The sequence below is a fragment of the Berghia stephanieae genome, chromosome 7 (assembly GCF_034508935.2).
Source record: "Berghia stephanieae isolate SIO BIC M18660-M18661 chromosome 7, UCSD_Bste_1.3, whole genome shotgun sequence".
In the NCBI taxonomy this organism is placed as follows: Eukaryota; Metazoa; Mollusca; class Gastropoda; order Nudibranchia; family Aeolidiidae; genus Berghia; species Berghia stephanieae.
The window spans coordinates 32,887,795-32,902,794 of record NC_088366.1 but is presented as its reverse complement, the minus strand read 5'-3'; the positions used below and the strand labels follow the sequence as shown (position 1 = coordinate 32,902,794).

Genomic DNA, 15,000 nt, shown 5'->3' with positions numbered 1-15,000 from the left:
GTTTTTTTTTTTGTTTGTTTGTTTGGCGTTTGTCGCCTACATCTATGTCTTTACAAGACTGGTTAGGTTATATAGGCAAATATTCATCAACTTGTGGTGCTCTTTGCCCGTCTGACAGTTCATTCCTTTATTTCTTGGTAATTAAATTTTCGGAAAAGTGTAGAAATGCCCCTTGCACATTATACATAAATGATAAATACAGTTTACCTCCCCCCTCCTCCCACCCCTTAAGGAACAATACAAAAAAAAAAACACACAAAAAAAAACAACAACCAAAAACAAACAAACAAACAAAACAAAACAAAAACAAAAAACAAAAAAAAAAAGCAAAAAACAAAAAAAAAAAACAAAAAAACAAACAAACAAACAAAAAACGGGTGCATCCAAGATGGACTCGGATAAGGATTTTCCCCCTGTAAGTTCAGTTTATATTATTTTATATTTGAGGAAAATTGGGGAAAATGTGTTGATTTACATAACAGTGGATCTGTTAGTAAACTGGCACCACGCCACGTGTGTTAATCAAACCCTTAAGATAACATGTAAAAATGGCTGATGTAGATTGTCTTTTTTTTTCAATTTAAAATATATTTTTTTCCAGAGAAATTTCGGATAGTGCCTATTTTTGTTTCTTGTGACAAATTTGCAAATGTCTGTGAATGTCTTGTTAACGATCTGTCCTTTAGTAGATCGAACTCATGGTGTTTGCCTTAAAAGAAAAAAACAAGAAAGAATAATAACTGTATCTTCGTTTTATAAAAACTGGTTGGCAAAATATGATGTGAAGATAATTGGCGCCAATATAACAAAAATGCATTAATAACGCATTATCTCCCATTATCTTGTTTTATAATTGAATTATTGAGAAACCCGGATTACGATATTTACTTACATACCGTGAAGTTTGATGGCATATACCCATATCATGATATTGCTACTTGTTGCATTTCTGGAAAATTTGGCCAGGAACTCGTCCTTCAAATATCGGTCGATTATAAATTACCCTCATCTTGGCAAAAACTCACAAACCTGGGATTTCGCGAAGAAACTTTTGAAGGAAAAAGGTGAAATGCTATATTATTTGTGAGAGAGATAGAGAGAGAGAGAGAGAGAGAGATATTACAATGTGAGACCAAAATTGAACCACATTACATTTTTTAATTGACAATTCGTAGAAATAATGGTGGAAATCATAAACTCTGTATTGACCCTACACATATTAAACGTTGGGATTTCCCGAAGGTGGACGGAGTTTTTATTGGTTGATAGAGATCTATCTGAACATGTGTTTTCATACACACTTGTTACGATCTTTATCTTACACTGGTACCTAATTTCTTAATTTAATATTTTATTTGTTGACCGTGGCAGGTCAGTGAATATAGTTAAAAAAAAAAAAATAACATATGAAAACGCTTAAATTTCGTTTTTCTTATCAATTTTAAAATTTGAAACGTCTGGCCCATCTTGACGAATTACTTATCAGACTTAGACCCCGGGGGATGGGGTGGGGGTGGGGGGGGGGGGGGGGGGCGCTGCAAATAATCTCATTGAATATCTGACGGTTTAACCGAATTCTCATTGAGGAATCTCACAACTACTACTACAACTACCACCCGTTTGCCAAGACGGAAGTGATAAGGTTGCTGTTAATAATAAAGGCGCGGTGGTCGTGGCAGCATTGGTGGTGATGGTTACGATGGTGGAAATGGCACGACGGCGCTGCTTAGTGGTTGTGGCGGCGGTGATGGTTTATCTAAGTGGAATAATGGCGCTGCTGATGGTTGGTGAGAAGGAGGAGAAAAATGATAATAATATCAGGAAAACGAGGTTAAGGGTAGAGTCAGTCAGATGATCTACTGATCGATTTCAAAGGATCCTCTTCCTCTCCCCATCCTCCTCCTCCTCCACTATGGTTCTTTTGTGATAGCAGTGACTGTGGCAATGACAAAACACCGTTCTCAGTGTTGATCGGAAAACTCTTTATTCATAACACATTGAAAAATTTAAATGAAACGTGCATAACTTGATATGATATGACTTCGTTGAAGTCTTAGGTTTAAGACTATTTGGCAAGTGTGTTATTTTAATCCATTGTGATCTATGCAGCAAATCTTTTTTGGGATAAAAGTGGAAGGTTGTTTGTCAGATTAGTGTTTTGCCGGTTGAAACTCTAAAGCCTGTCTTATTCTTCTTCTCTTTTCAAGTTCTAAGTCTGCTGATGATGGTGATGATGATGATGATGATGATCTGTTTCTAGTTGCTGTCCCCGTATTTCTTTTTTTTTTTCCAATTGATTAAGAAAAACAAACAACAAAACAAATAAAATGACCCCCCCCCCCCAAAAAAAAAAAAAAAAAAAAAATATTTAATTTAAAAAATACAAAAAACCCATTGATTTATGATTTCGTTTGATCCTTATACACCCGCCCCCTTAGGGAGCGTTCACATATTACGTCATCAGCTAGGGGGGGAGGGGGGGTCTACCAAATGTTGACATGTGTTGACATTGGGGGGGGGGGGGGGTCAGACCCAAGATGATGTCATCAAAACATAGGCAAATTAAACCTATTTCAAAGTTTGTTCCTTTCAAAACAGCTAAAGATAAATTGCTATGATGAGTATTGCCCATCTCTCAAGAAACAAAATGGGAAAGGGGTATCACTTCTCAAAAGGCGAACTTGCCCTAAATGTTCATTGTATCACTCCTCGATCACAGCAATGAAAGACCATTCACGAAAATGCGGCATACATGAAGAACAGCAAATGGGAGAAAATGATGACGATGAAGATGAAATTGATGATACTATTTATAGTACATTGCCAGAGGTCCAAGGCAGAAACATTTTTGAATCAATTAATTTTATGTTTGGAAATTGAAACAGAAATTCATTCCACTAAAAGACTAATATGCTATAAAATAATTTGCCTCCTATACTATTTTAAATTACACTTTCTGAATTTTTTTAATAGCACCTGCACCAAGTAGCCTAATTTAAATAATGTTTGTTAGATTTTATCTTTGCAAATTAAAATTTTATGTCCCCATTGTATCGTAAAACATAAATTATCAACAGTTTCTGAAATTAATAAAATGTCTGAATGTGTTTTATCAAACGTTGATAACCAATGTTTATGGTTTGAAAAACGAATAATAAATATTGTGAAATTAAAGTTATCTTTTAGTTTTTATTAAATTAGATGACGTCATCATCTGTTGGGGGGGGGGGGGGGGGGGTGTCAGGTCAATGATGACAAGTGATGACTTGGGGGAGGGGGGGGGGGTCTAAAAAGGGCAAATTTTTGATGACGTAATATGTGAACGCTCCCTTATCTATCTGTCTTTGTCACCCTCTCTGTCTATTTTTCTAAACATTTTTTTGTCTATCTCCCTCCCTCTTTCTCTTTCTCTCTCTCTCTCTCTCTCTCTCTCTCTCTCTCTCTCTCTCTCTCTCTCTCCCTCCCACCCTTCCTCCCTCTCTCTCTTCAAAGTTTTACTCCCCTCTCCCACTCTCTGTCTTTCTCTTTTTTATCCCTCTCCTTTCCTTTTGCCTCCTCTTTCTATCACTTTGACACTATCTCACTATTCTCGTTCTGAATCCCTCCTTTTTATCCGTCTCTGTCTCTCTCCCTCCGCCTCCGCCCTAGGCTCCCCCTCACCCCCCTTCATCCCCCCCCCCTATCTCTCTCTCAACCCCCCCCCCCCCCCCCCCCCCCCCCCCACACACACACATTAACAGTTCCATTCTCTCTGCCTTGTATTTTTCGTCCACTCACGTGCAAGCCGCGTTAGTTAAGTAGATTGTCTCAATGGATAAACCAAATTACAAAGAAATGACTTCGATTTTCTATTTTAAATTTCTTAATCTCCTACTGTTTTTATATCCATTATCTGTCTGTCGTTTGTTTATTTATCGCTGTCATTGGCGACAAGGCTGTGTTTTCTTTTGACGAAACTGTCGTGCTACCAGTGTTTGCTTTAATGATGGCGGTAGCGAGTTGTGTTGATGGAGGTGTGGTGCTGATGCTGATAGGAAAATAATATTATAATAATAGTTGTGGTTCGTAGTGGGAATCAGTTTGAGTACTCTTCGATAACCAGCAGATGATGCTGTTGATGATGATGATGATGATGATGATGATGATGATGATGATGATGATGATGATGATGATGATGATGTTAATATACCATTAGGTAGTTGCTAAAACGGGTGGGTGGACTGACAGATACACAGACATGTCAGATAAACCAACATGTGTACATGTACATTGCAAGTGGAACCAGGAAACCCATCTGTAATGTTATGAATAGCCAAGGACTTAAGCCACACATTTCCCTATAGACCTTATCATGGGCAGAGAATCATCCATAATTGATGTGTATGGATCGGTTCCATATCCCTAACTGTAACAAAAGCATGAATACTTTCACCAACACTAACACCACTACCGCCGTCATTTTGACAATAAAATTAGCAGTAGTAGCGTCAGGGCATCAGCTGTACCTTTTAAAATTTTGTCATATTATTTGAACTAAATGTTTTCTTGGCAAAAACAAAGAAAAATGTGTTTTTGTCATGGCACGGCAAAATTGATTATTCATGCTTCTGCTATGCGTTTAGATCACATACTCATAACATCCGCCAGCCGGATATAACATACCAATGCACAAGACTATGTGTAACCTTGAACGTTTATAATCTGATTGATATAATTTAGTGAGAACTAATCAAAGAGCTGAGTGACGTCAACTTCGATCCTTCTATATCACGACTACGTTTCCATGCTTCCTGCCACGATTTAAAACATTTATTACTAAAAACATCGCAAGTAATTGTCTTTCTTCATCAGTGGGGGCAGCGTGGCTCAGCGGTACGGTCTTTGCTTCGTACACGAAAGCTACCGAGTTCGATCGCTCACCGCTGTGCTGTATGGCCTTGAGCAAGTCATCTCGCTCTAGCCTGCGCCATTCAAGTCTTCACTTGGAATAGACCCAATGACAAATTTCCCCTATGGGATGAATAAAGGGAATTTTCATTTTTTAAAAATGATTTTATCAACACTACCGCCACAATCACTATCATAACCACCTCCTTCACCACCAATTATAAACTGATGAACTCTTTATGGGTTTAAGGAAATGAAAACATGTATTCCATACAGCAGAAGTATAATGTAGTAGTAGTAGTAGTAGTAGTAGTAGTAGTAGTAGTAGTAGTAGTAGTAGTAGTAGTAGTAGTAGTAGTAGTAGTAGTAGTCGTCGTCGTCGTCGTCGTCGTCGTCGTCGTCGTCGTAGTCAGTCGTGTAGTAGTAGTAGTAGTAGTAGTAGTAGTAGTAGTAGTAGTAGTAGTAGTAGTAGAGAAGAAGAAGAAGAAGAAGGGGGGGGGGGGGACGAGGAGGAGGGGTACCACACTACAACATCAACCACCATTGCCAACAGAACAAAAATTGATATAATACGACTGTTAATGTCCTCTGTACGTATTTTAATATCCGTCCCGTCCCCCCTTCCACGACTACTGCCTGTCAAATCCAACCCCCTTCCTTACCATTACACCCATGATATCAGATAATGGCATAGCTCCAGACATACGTCATTGATTTCTCACACGTGAAGAGAGAATTAATGGAACTATGATTACTGAAAGCTACCACTGCAATTATTTTGTCGAAGCGTATACATCATCATCATCATCATCATCATCATCATCATCATCATCATCATCATCATCATCGTCGTCGTCATCATCGTAGTCATCATCATCATCATCATCGTCGTCGTCGTCGGCGGCGTAGTCGTCTTTGTCGTCTTTGTCGTCTTTGTTGGTGTTGTCATCATCACCATTATAGTCATCATTATCATCATCATCATCGTCGTCGTCGTCATCATCATCATCATCATCATCATCATCATTATTCAAACAAATAGTACACTCATGTCATGGCTTGTATAACGACAACCAATCCGTATGGAACTGGAGCCAGTGATAGGAAATGCCGGCAATTAGATTATTGATTTCAATAAAAGATTGCATTTCGCGTCTTCTGTAACAACTACCTTTTGTTGTGTGAGCCGACGGCGGCACAGCATGCTATCAAGATTCTCTCTCTCCCTCTCTCTCTCTCCCTCCCTCCCTCTCTCTCTCTCTCTCTCTCTCTCTCTCTCTCTCTCTTTCTTTCTTTATTCATGGCTCACATGATCTATCTATCCATCCATCCATCCGTCAATCAATCAATCTATCTATCTATCTATCTATCTATCTATCTATCTATCTATCTATCTATCTATCTATCTATCTATCTATCTATCTATCTATCTATCTATCTATCTATCTTTCTCCCTCCCTCACTTACTATCTGCCTGCCCCCCCCCCCTCTCTCTCTCTCTCTCTCTCTCTCTCTCTCTCTCTCTCTCTCTCTCTCTCTCTCTCTCTCTCTCCGTTTCCATACCTTGTTAATTCCACTCCTATACATACATGTACCATCATTTCAAACTTCCCATAGATATGGATCAGTGATGCACAAATAACTTCTTTCCCCCCCCCCCCCCCCTTTCCACACAAATAATCATGTAACTGTCGTGCAGTTATAAAACACTCTGTTTCATTTTGGCCAGAAAACTTTTATTGGATAGGTAACTGGGTGGACAGAGAGGTCACTTCTGTCGTGTCTCTATCTCCCTACATACAGTTTATCTTTTGTAGGTTGCTTTCTGTCTTTGTCTTGGAATGAGATTACAGTGGAACACTGATAGTGATGGTATGCTCTCAAGAGTTTTCTTGATATAACCTAAATGTGTTGCAATCGCCGTGAAAAGCTTTTAAAAAAACAAACAAAAAACAAACAAACAAACAAAAACCAAACCAACAACAACAACAAAAAAAACGATATCGAAAGATAAAGATGACCCAAACTTGTCAAAAGACATTTAAAACCCGAGAATTCTTTCGGTCAAAAAGTGAAGGAATGCGTTTTGTCTTAGCATGCCAGACTGATCATGTAAGTCTTTTCAAACGGTCTTCGAAATAATAGATAAATTGCCCAAACTGTAATAGCCATGCTGGTGTTATGAATTTATATTCCTTAGAAGAGATTTTGAATTGGTTTAATTGCCCGTGTAGCTTCGTTATAATCATTAACTTACATAATATGTAATGTATTTTATATTGGCGAACCAGATACATAATAATAACACTGATAAAGATGAAGATGATGATGAAGATGATAACATTTTTAATAGAATCATTAACTACCAACTTATTGTTGCTATGTTTATATTACGTAGATTTTATCATTACTACCATTTTTTTTTTAGGTTTAAAAAAAATGTAAACATTTTTTAAAGTGTATAAACACAGTTTTGGACATTTTGGCAGAGACTGTTTGGATTTGTTGACACTTGGTGTATTGAAAAGATCTATTTATAGATAGTTATCATGAAAATTCTGTGATATGGTGTCGATCTGGGAATGGGAAAAGTTGGGAAACATGCTTATACTTCAAGGGTATGACGTTTTCACAACACGATTTCAGTATAATGGAGTGTCAGCAACAAAAAAGAGATAACCCTGTTGCCCATTGCTCTCTCTCTTTTCTCTCTCTCTCTCTCTCTCTCTCTCTCTCTCTCTCTCTCTCTCTCTCTCTCTCTGATTCTCCCTCTCACCCCCTCTCTTTCTCTCTCTCTATTTCTTGATCTATCTATCTATCTATCTATCTATCTATCTATCTATCTATCTATCTATCTATCTATCTATCTATCTATCTATCTATCTATCTATCTATCTATCTATCTATCTATCTGTCTGTCTTCTATCTATCTATCTATCTATCTATCTATCTATCTATCTATCTATCTATCTGTCTGTCTATCTATCTATCTATCTATCTATCTATCTATCTATCTATCTATCTATCTATCTATCTATCTATCTATATCTATCTATCTATCTATCTATCTTTATATCTATTTATTTATTTATTTATTTATTTATTTATTTATTTATTTATTTATTTATTTATTTATTTATTTATTCTCACCTCATTCTGTTATATTCTCCGACATCCTGCTGGAATCTTTAGGGAGGTTCTATAAAAGTCCTGGTGTCTGGGAGGAATGTTGCTGTGTTCAGTTGGCGCCAATGTTTTTTTTCCGGATCTATTTATCCATCTATCCATCTATCCATCCATCCATCTATCTATCTATCTATCTATCTATCTATCTATCTATCTATCTATCTATCTATCTATCTATCTATCTATCTATCTATCTATCTATCTATCTATCTATCTATCTATCTATCTATTATCTATCTATCTATCTATCTATCTATCTATCTATCTATCTATCTATCTATCTATCTATCTATCTATCTATCTATCTATCTATCTATCTATCTATCTATCTATCTATCTATCTATCTATCTCTAACTATGTTCTACACGCTCTTTGTCTCTCTCTATCCCCTTTGTATTTGTGTGTTAGTATGCCGTGTTTGTATGTCTTCTTTATAATGTGCAGAAAAAAAATAACGTGTTTCATTTTACTTCGTTTTTCGTTTGACACCCTGTCATGTCAAGGGTCATAAATCTTACACGACCAAGACGAAATAACTGTGAAAATGAATTTGTGACCCTACGTAAAATGGATTGGGTGACCCGACTGGCAGGTCAGTCGTTCAAACAATGCATATCATAAAAATCAAACACCGTTTTTTTGTGTTGTTGCTTTTTTCCCGTTTTTTTTTTGTTTGTTTGTTTGTTTGTTTTTTTGTTTTTTAATTATTTTTTTTAATGGGGGGCCGGAGACAGTGGGTTCATCCTCGTCTGTTATAAAAGTGTATACACTATTCATTATAGTTTCTCTCTCATTAGTTTCGTTTTTGTCATTAATGATAATGATGATGATGATGATGATGATGATATTAGTGCTTATGCTAGTGGCGACAATGTAGCGACCTCGACGACGACGACACCGACGATGACGATGATGATCCTGAGAAAGTGGGTTCATCCTCGTCTGTTATAAAAGTGGATACACTATTCATTATAGTTTCTCTCTCATTAGTTTCGTTTTTGTCATTAATGATAATGATGATGATGATGATGATGATGATGATATTAGTGCTTATGCTAGTGGCGACGATGTAGTGACCTCGACGACGACGACGACGACGACGACGACGACGATGATGATCCTGTAAAAAAAAAAAGACATGAAATACAATGAAATATACAAGTTGTGCCTATGTGATGGAGAGGCTGTCACTTGCAATCTGTCAGGTTGTTATGGAATCATTGGTCACAGGGACAGTCGGTGTCCTCGTACCCCCTGCAAGGTTTCTCAAATTGACATTTACAAGTCTTGTCCGATGACGCACGTTTGATTCAGGGTTGCCAACCCACTTAAAATTGCGTATTTTAATATGCGATTTTGACCGACATACACAAATATTAGAACATTAAATAAGAATGTGAAACAATGAAATGAAATGAAACTGAGCTATAGTGGCATCAGTCATTGCCACGCTGTCCCAGTGACCAGTGACAAAAACCCAGTAGCAATATAACATTAGTTATGTGTTCATTTTAAACGAACATACATTAAAAAAAAAAAAATTATTTTATTTGTTTTCCACGTTAGTTTGTGTATTGTGCTGACGAAGGGTGTTTACCCGAAACGTCCATTGTCTGTATCGTTCCTATACGAAGCCTCTCCATTTTCACCCTTTCGTTAGTCTTTTCACGATCACAGGCTTCATGCAGCCCCCCTACCGTTTTCTACTTTTCCGTCATTCGCAGTATAGATAGTATGCAGATGACGTCACTCAGGCCATTGTTATGGTTTTTGCCATCCGCGTTTGTGAGTTGTTCTCACTAAATTGTATAGATAGTATGCAGATGACGTCACTCAGGCCTTTGTTATTGTTTTTGCCATCCGCGTTTGTGAGTTATTCTCACTAAACTGTATTCACCTGACTATAAAAGTTCATGGTTACACAGAGTTTGTGTGTTGGTCCGTTCTACTTCCGGATGGCAATGTTGTGAACTCCTTGGCCAAGCGTATTCTATCTATTAACCAGACTATAAAAGTTCATGGTTACACAGAGTTTGTATGTTGGTCCGTTCTACTTCCGGATGGCAATGTTGTGAACTCCTTGGCCAAGCGCATTCTATCTATTAACCAGACTATAAAAGTTCATGGTTACACAGAGTTTGTGTGTTGGTCCGTTATACTTCCGGATGGCAATGTTGTGAACTCCTTGGCCAAGCGCATTCTATCTATAGCCTGACTATTTCACAACAATTACGTCCCAACACGCAGCGATGATCATCAAAATTAAAATGGAAACAGTGAGATGTATTTGATTGTCCAATCGCTGGGGTCAATAAAAATGTTGTTATGTTATCGTGGGCACAATAGCAGCAGAAGGCAACAAACTCATTTTTCACTTTCTTTTGCTGATCGTCGCCTTGTTATGTGGCGTGATTTTTGGAGTAAGCTGTGACGAAGGCATCGCCTAGATAAGTCGCGTCACCATGCAGTGAATACATGACAAACTAAATTCCTCACTGATGGATAATTTTGCTGAGTCTCTGCTCATCCACCTCCACTTTACACATTTTCGACTTTTTGTTGGCAAACGAAAGTTTTTTTTGTTTTTGTTTTTTTACATGACTGTCCGCTTCTTTGTTCATTTTTGATGTTTGTGTGTGTGTGTGTGTGTGTGTGTGTGTGTGTGTGTAATATCCTTCTCTCTCTCTCTCTCTCTCTCTCTCCCTCCCCCCCCCTCTCTCTCTCTCTCTAATATACACTATACCTTCATTATCCCCCCCCCCTTTTTTTTTCTTTCCTTTTCCTTATTATGTCCTGTCCTTCTTTCTCTCCCCCCCCCCCTCCCTCTTTTTCTAGTACTACTCCGCCCCCTCCCTCTTTATCTCCTTGAATGTCTTTGCATACAATTGCAGTCATTTTAACCTGTTTGAATTGCACTCCCCGGGGATGATTACAATTTATCATTGCGAAATTTATAGTCTGATAATCAGGTTTAAATAAATATTAAATTGCTGTAGGCTTGCTTTAAAACAGTCGAGGATTATAAAGATAAAGGGAACATAACAACATCCTCATTTAATGATTTTTCTGCCTCAATCTCCTGCCTTTAATTAGCAGCAACTCTATCTCCACTTTTGTCCGGATCCTTTCAAGATTTTGGCGCGGGGAGGGGAAATCAGGAATTGCACGGTGCCAGACATTCCAAATTGATTGAATCATGATGTCTGGTACGCCTTTCAACCCAGTTCTAGGACATTTCTGTGCTTCAGTGACAAAACATTTTTTCTCTCTCATTTTGGCCAGAAAACTTTTACCTCAAATATAAATCAATTAAGATGGCCTTCAACTTGTCCAACAAAAAAAAAAACAAAAAAAAAAAAAAACAACAAAAAACAAAAAAAACAAACAAAAAACAACAACAACAAAAAAGAAGAGAGAAAAGAAAAAGAAAAACGTCTCAAATCTGACAGATCTTCGAAGTCTTTGATTTGAGATTTGTTGGCACGATCGATACTCAAATAAAGGTTATCCTGCCAATTGTTATTTAAGTGTTTTGTCAGTGTACGACAGATGTATATATTTTTATTTCCCAATTATCCCTTATCTATTATAAACGATCTTTAATGACATCTCTATTTTCACCTCTCTTTAAATTTGAAGTTGGCAATTTTCTGTCGCAAGGAGACTGAGAAATCAATACTTCGACCTTAAATATAATATATTATTTCTCTTTGGAGTCTGGGACAAATGAAAAAGGATAAATAAACAGACAAAACAAGACGACGTGAATAAATGCAATGAAGAATTTGGTTTTTGTGAGAGAGATAAGTCGACACCAGTTTCAATTAGTATTGTTGTTGCTATTTTGTTTTATTTTGTTTTGTTTTTGTTTTTTTTTTGTTTGTTATTGTTTTGTTGTCTTTTGTGGTTTTTTGTTGTTGTTATTGATATTATTATTGATGGTCATGTAGGTGGCGTAGCTGATGTTGATGTTGGTGGTTTCAATATCGATGAGTGATGAGTGATGGCGATTGTGACGGCAGTGCTGGTAATGTTAGAAGTAGGGATGTTGCGTTCTCGACTTCATGATTGATTTCTCGTCGTCTTTGTTATCGTGGCAGTTTGTTGTTGTGATGTTATTAAAATTTGTCTTATTTATTGTAAGTCGAATGACTTTTTTTAAATTTTGGTTTGGGGCTGGGGGAATGGAATTAAAGAACCTGCATAAATCGTTTATTTGTTTTTATTTTTGTTTTTGTTTTTGTTTTTAAAATTTCAATGTTCGGCTTAACTTTAGGGGCGTTAGGATAAGGGTAGCCTTTTATCATTCAACCGAATAACATCATGTTTTTTTTCCAGACTGGATGAATTTTGTGTCTGATGACAAAACTGACGTAACACCCCCCCCCCCTCCCTGTTTTGTTAGGTTCAAACCTGAGACAATTTATACGCATTATTCAAGTTTTATTATTTCTGGCCATTTTTTTTCCAAGTGATCGGCAGTATTTTCTATTGAAGATCGCCAAAGGGATTATTAATTCAGCTCTGTGGATTGAGTTTGTTTGCTTCATCGGATTTTGCCTGGTAAAGAATTGTGTACACTTCATTATCGAATCGCAATGACGTGATCTAACTTCTTGAGGGGTTTTTACAATTTGGCTTGGCGGGACAGTAGTCGATGTTTTTAAATGACAAGCTAAAGGCAAACAAAATACCAGCCGGATTTTCGTCCTCTCACACACAGACGCACGACACATACACACACTTGCACATACAAACACACTCCCTCTGTTGCTGCCCTTATGTTAGTTGAAAGTGCTTATAATAATTTATTAAAATGTGACTGAACGTCTTTCAAAGCGTCTTTCTGTCATTAATTTCTCTGGTTATAACTTCAGACCAATAACAATGCGACAGAGGCTTCTTTGAAGACTCATCGAAAGCGTTGTAACTGCTGTCTTGACGAAAACACTAAGCAGAGTTATGGGCTTCATAGAACAAGATTTGATCAGTACAAGATATGTCAGTTGAAGCGTGGCCTTCGTAAAGTTATGGCCTGATACCGTAGCCATCGTTATGTTATAGCCTGATACTGGCATTTTGACGTCATTTTTTGGTCATAAAGCCATAACTTTACGAAGGCCACGCTGATACTGACCAAAACATGACGTCAAAATGCCAGTCTTTTGCCACAAAAGAAAACAAATCGTGAGTTGTATTCAGTAGTTCAACCAATGAAATAACTCGTTTCCATGAGCTCTACTAACGACAACTCACTAGGCGGTGCAAAAACCAAATAATGACGTCAAACTGCCAGTCCTTTTGGATTTCAGTATCAGGCTAAGATAGTATGCAGATGACGTCACTCAGGCCTTTGTTATTGTTTTTGCCATCCGCGTTTGTGAGTTGTTCTCACTAAACTGTATTAACCAGACTATAAAAGTTCATGGTTACACAGAGTTTGTGTTTTGGTCCGTTATACTTCCGGATGGCAATGTTGTGAACTCCTTGGCCAAGCGCATTCTATCTATAACATAACGATGGCTACGGTTGAAGTCAGCTCACAAACCGACCTTTTTGGGGGGGTTTAAAAAACAACAACATTCTGAAGAATATTTTGATGTTGATGCATCTAGCTGTTAGCAAGTTAACGATTACGTTCTCAACCTACAACGACCGACGAACACGGAAGAAAACGAAGATCTGTCCTTAAACTCTGAGGACAGACCTTCGTTTTCTTCCTCGTCGTTCGTCGATCGTTGTTGGTTGGGAACGTAATCATTAACTTTTACTCCTCAGCCACGAACATAAATACACAATGAATGACATTTAATTTGTTAGAACTTTGGAAGTACCGAAAACAATTCGAATGTTTTCATAGCCCTTGATCATTGTCTAAACCCACCTAGGCTAATTGATGATTATAAATAATATTTTCATATAAAACGATCTACCTGAATGGGTATGTATCATGCAGACACCCCCTGTGATTATCTCTCTTCGGAGGTAGGCCCTTTGCTAAGTCTGTGTTAGACAGAACGTGATCACAAACTAGCCATGCGAAGAAACAGATTGATGCTGTGATCTAATTCGGTTTTTTTTCTTTTTTTTTTTCGTTTGAGCTGTTTACAGACTTTACTCCATTGTTTTAGTGTTGCCGATTTTGATCTCCATCTTGCTTTTCTGTGGCCCTGGTATAGCCTCAAGTGTCGCACTCGTAATCAAACTTCTAAATGCTGAAAACGGAAACCCATAGTCCACGACATAGTTGTCTTTGAATTCACTGTCTGGCTATCACTTGTTTTATTGACCATTCAATTTCAATGCCCCCCCCCCCCCCCTTCCTCCTCCATAATATATAATGCCAGTGTACCGGAGTCCCTTGTAATGCTGATGGCCTGATGGCCCTTTACCTGTTCATATAATGAAGATTTATTCGCAACCCTCGCTATCATTTCACCATTGATCCTGCTTTACTGTATTATTGTTTACTCGACGAAGTCAATATTATCTTTTGTTTCCCCTGTCCCTTCCTGACACTTCTGCAAAAACATCAAACAAAAAATTACCCCCCCCCCCCTCCCTTCACTCCTTCAGGCTGTTGGTGACGGTGATAGCCTAACGTCCGACGATGTAAAAGTAAACCACTAACCACAATGTCAATGCCCTTCGCTCTTTCCCAGTTTAATGGACGGGTTGTATGTGTATTCATTGCGTTTCATTGCCTGTCTGATTGCCCCTTTATCCTCTCGCCATGAGACTGACTGAGGGGGTCGAATCTCTGCTCGCCGATCAAGTGAGAGCCGTTGGGTGTTGAACCGCGCGTGACTTGTCCTCTTACCGCCCGTTCCGTTCCTTACCATTTCCGTGGGGAAACACCATGAAACCAGCGGCGGCTCTCTGCAAGGCGGAAAGGACCCCTCGTTCGGTGGCAGCGCGAACGGTGA

General features: G+C 38.1%; 1 protein-coding gene across 4 annotated transcripts in view; it reads left to right on the top strand.

The window, feature by feature from the left end:
* The window catches only part of LOC144977094 (uncharacterized), a 112,364-nt gene that overhangs the window by 27,709 nt on the left and 69,655 nt on the right, over nucleotides 1-15,000 (top strand). The gene's annotated exons all lie outside the window — the stretch shown is intronic.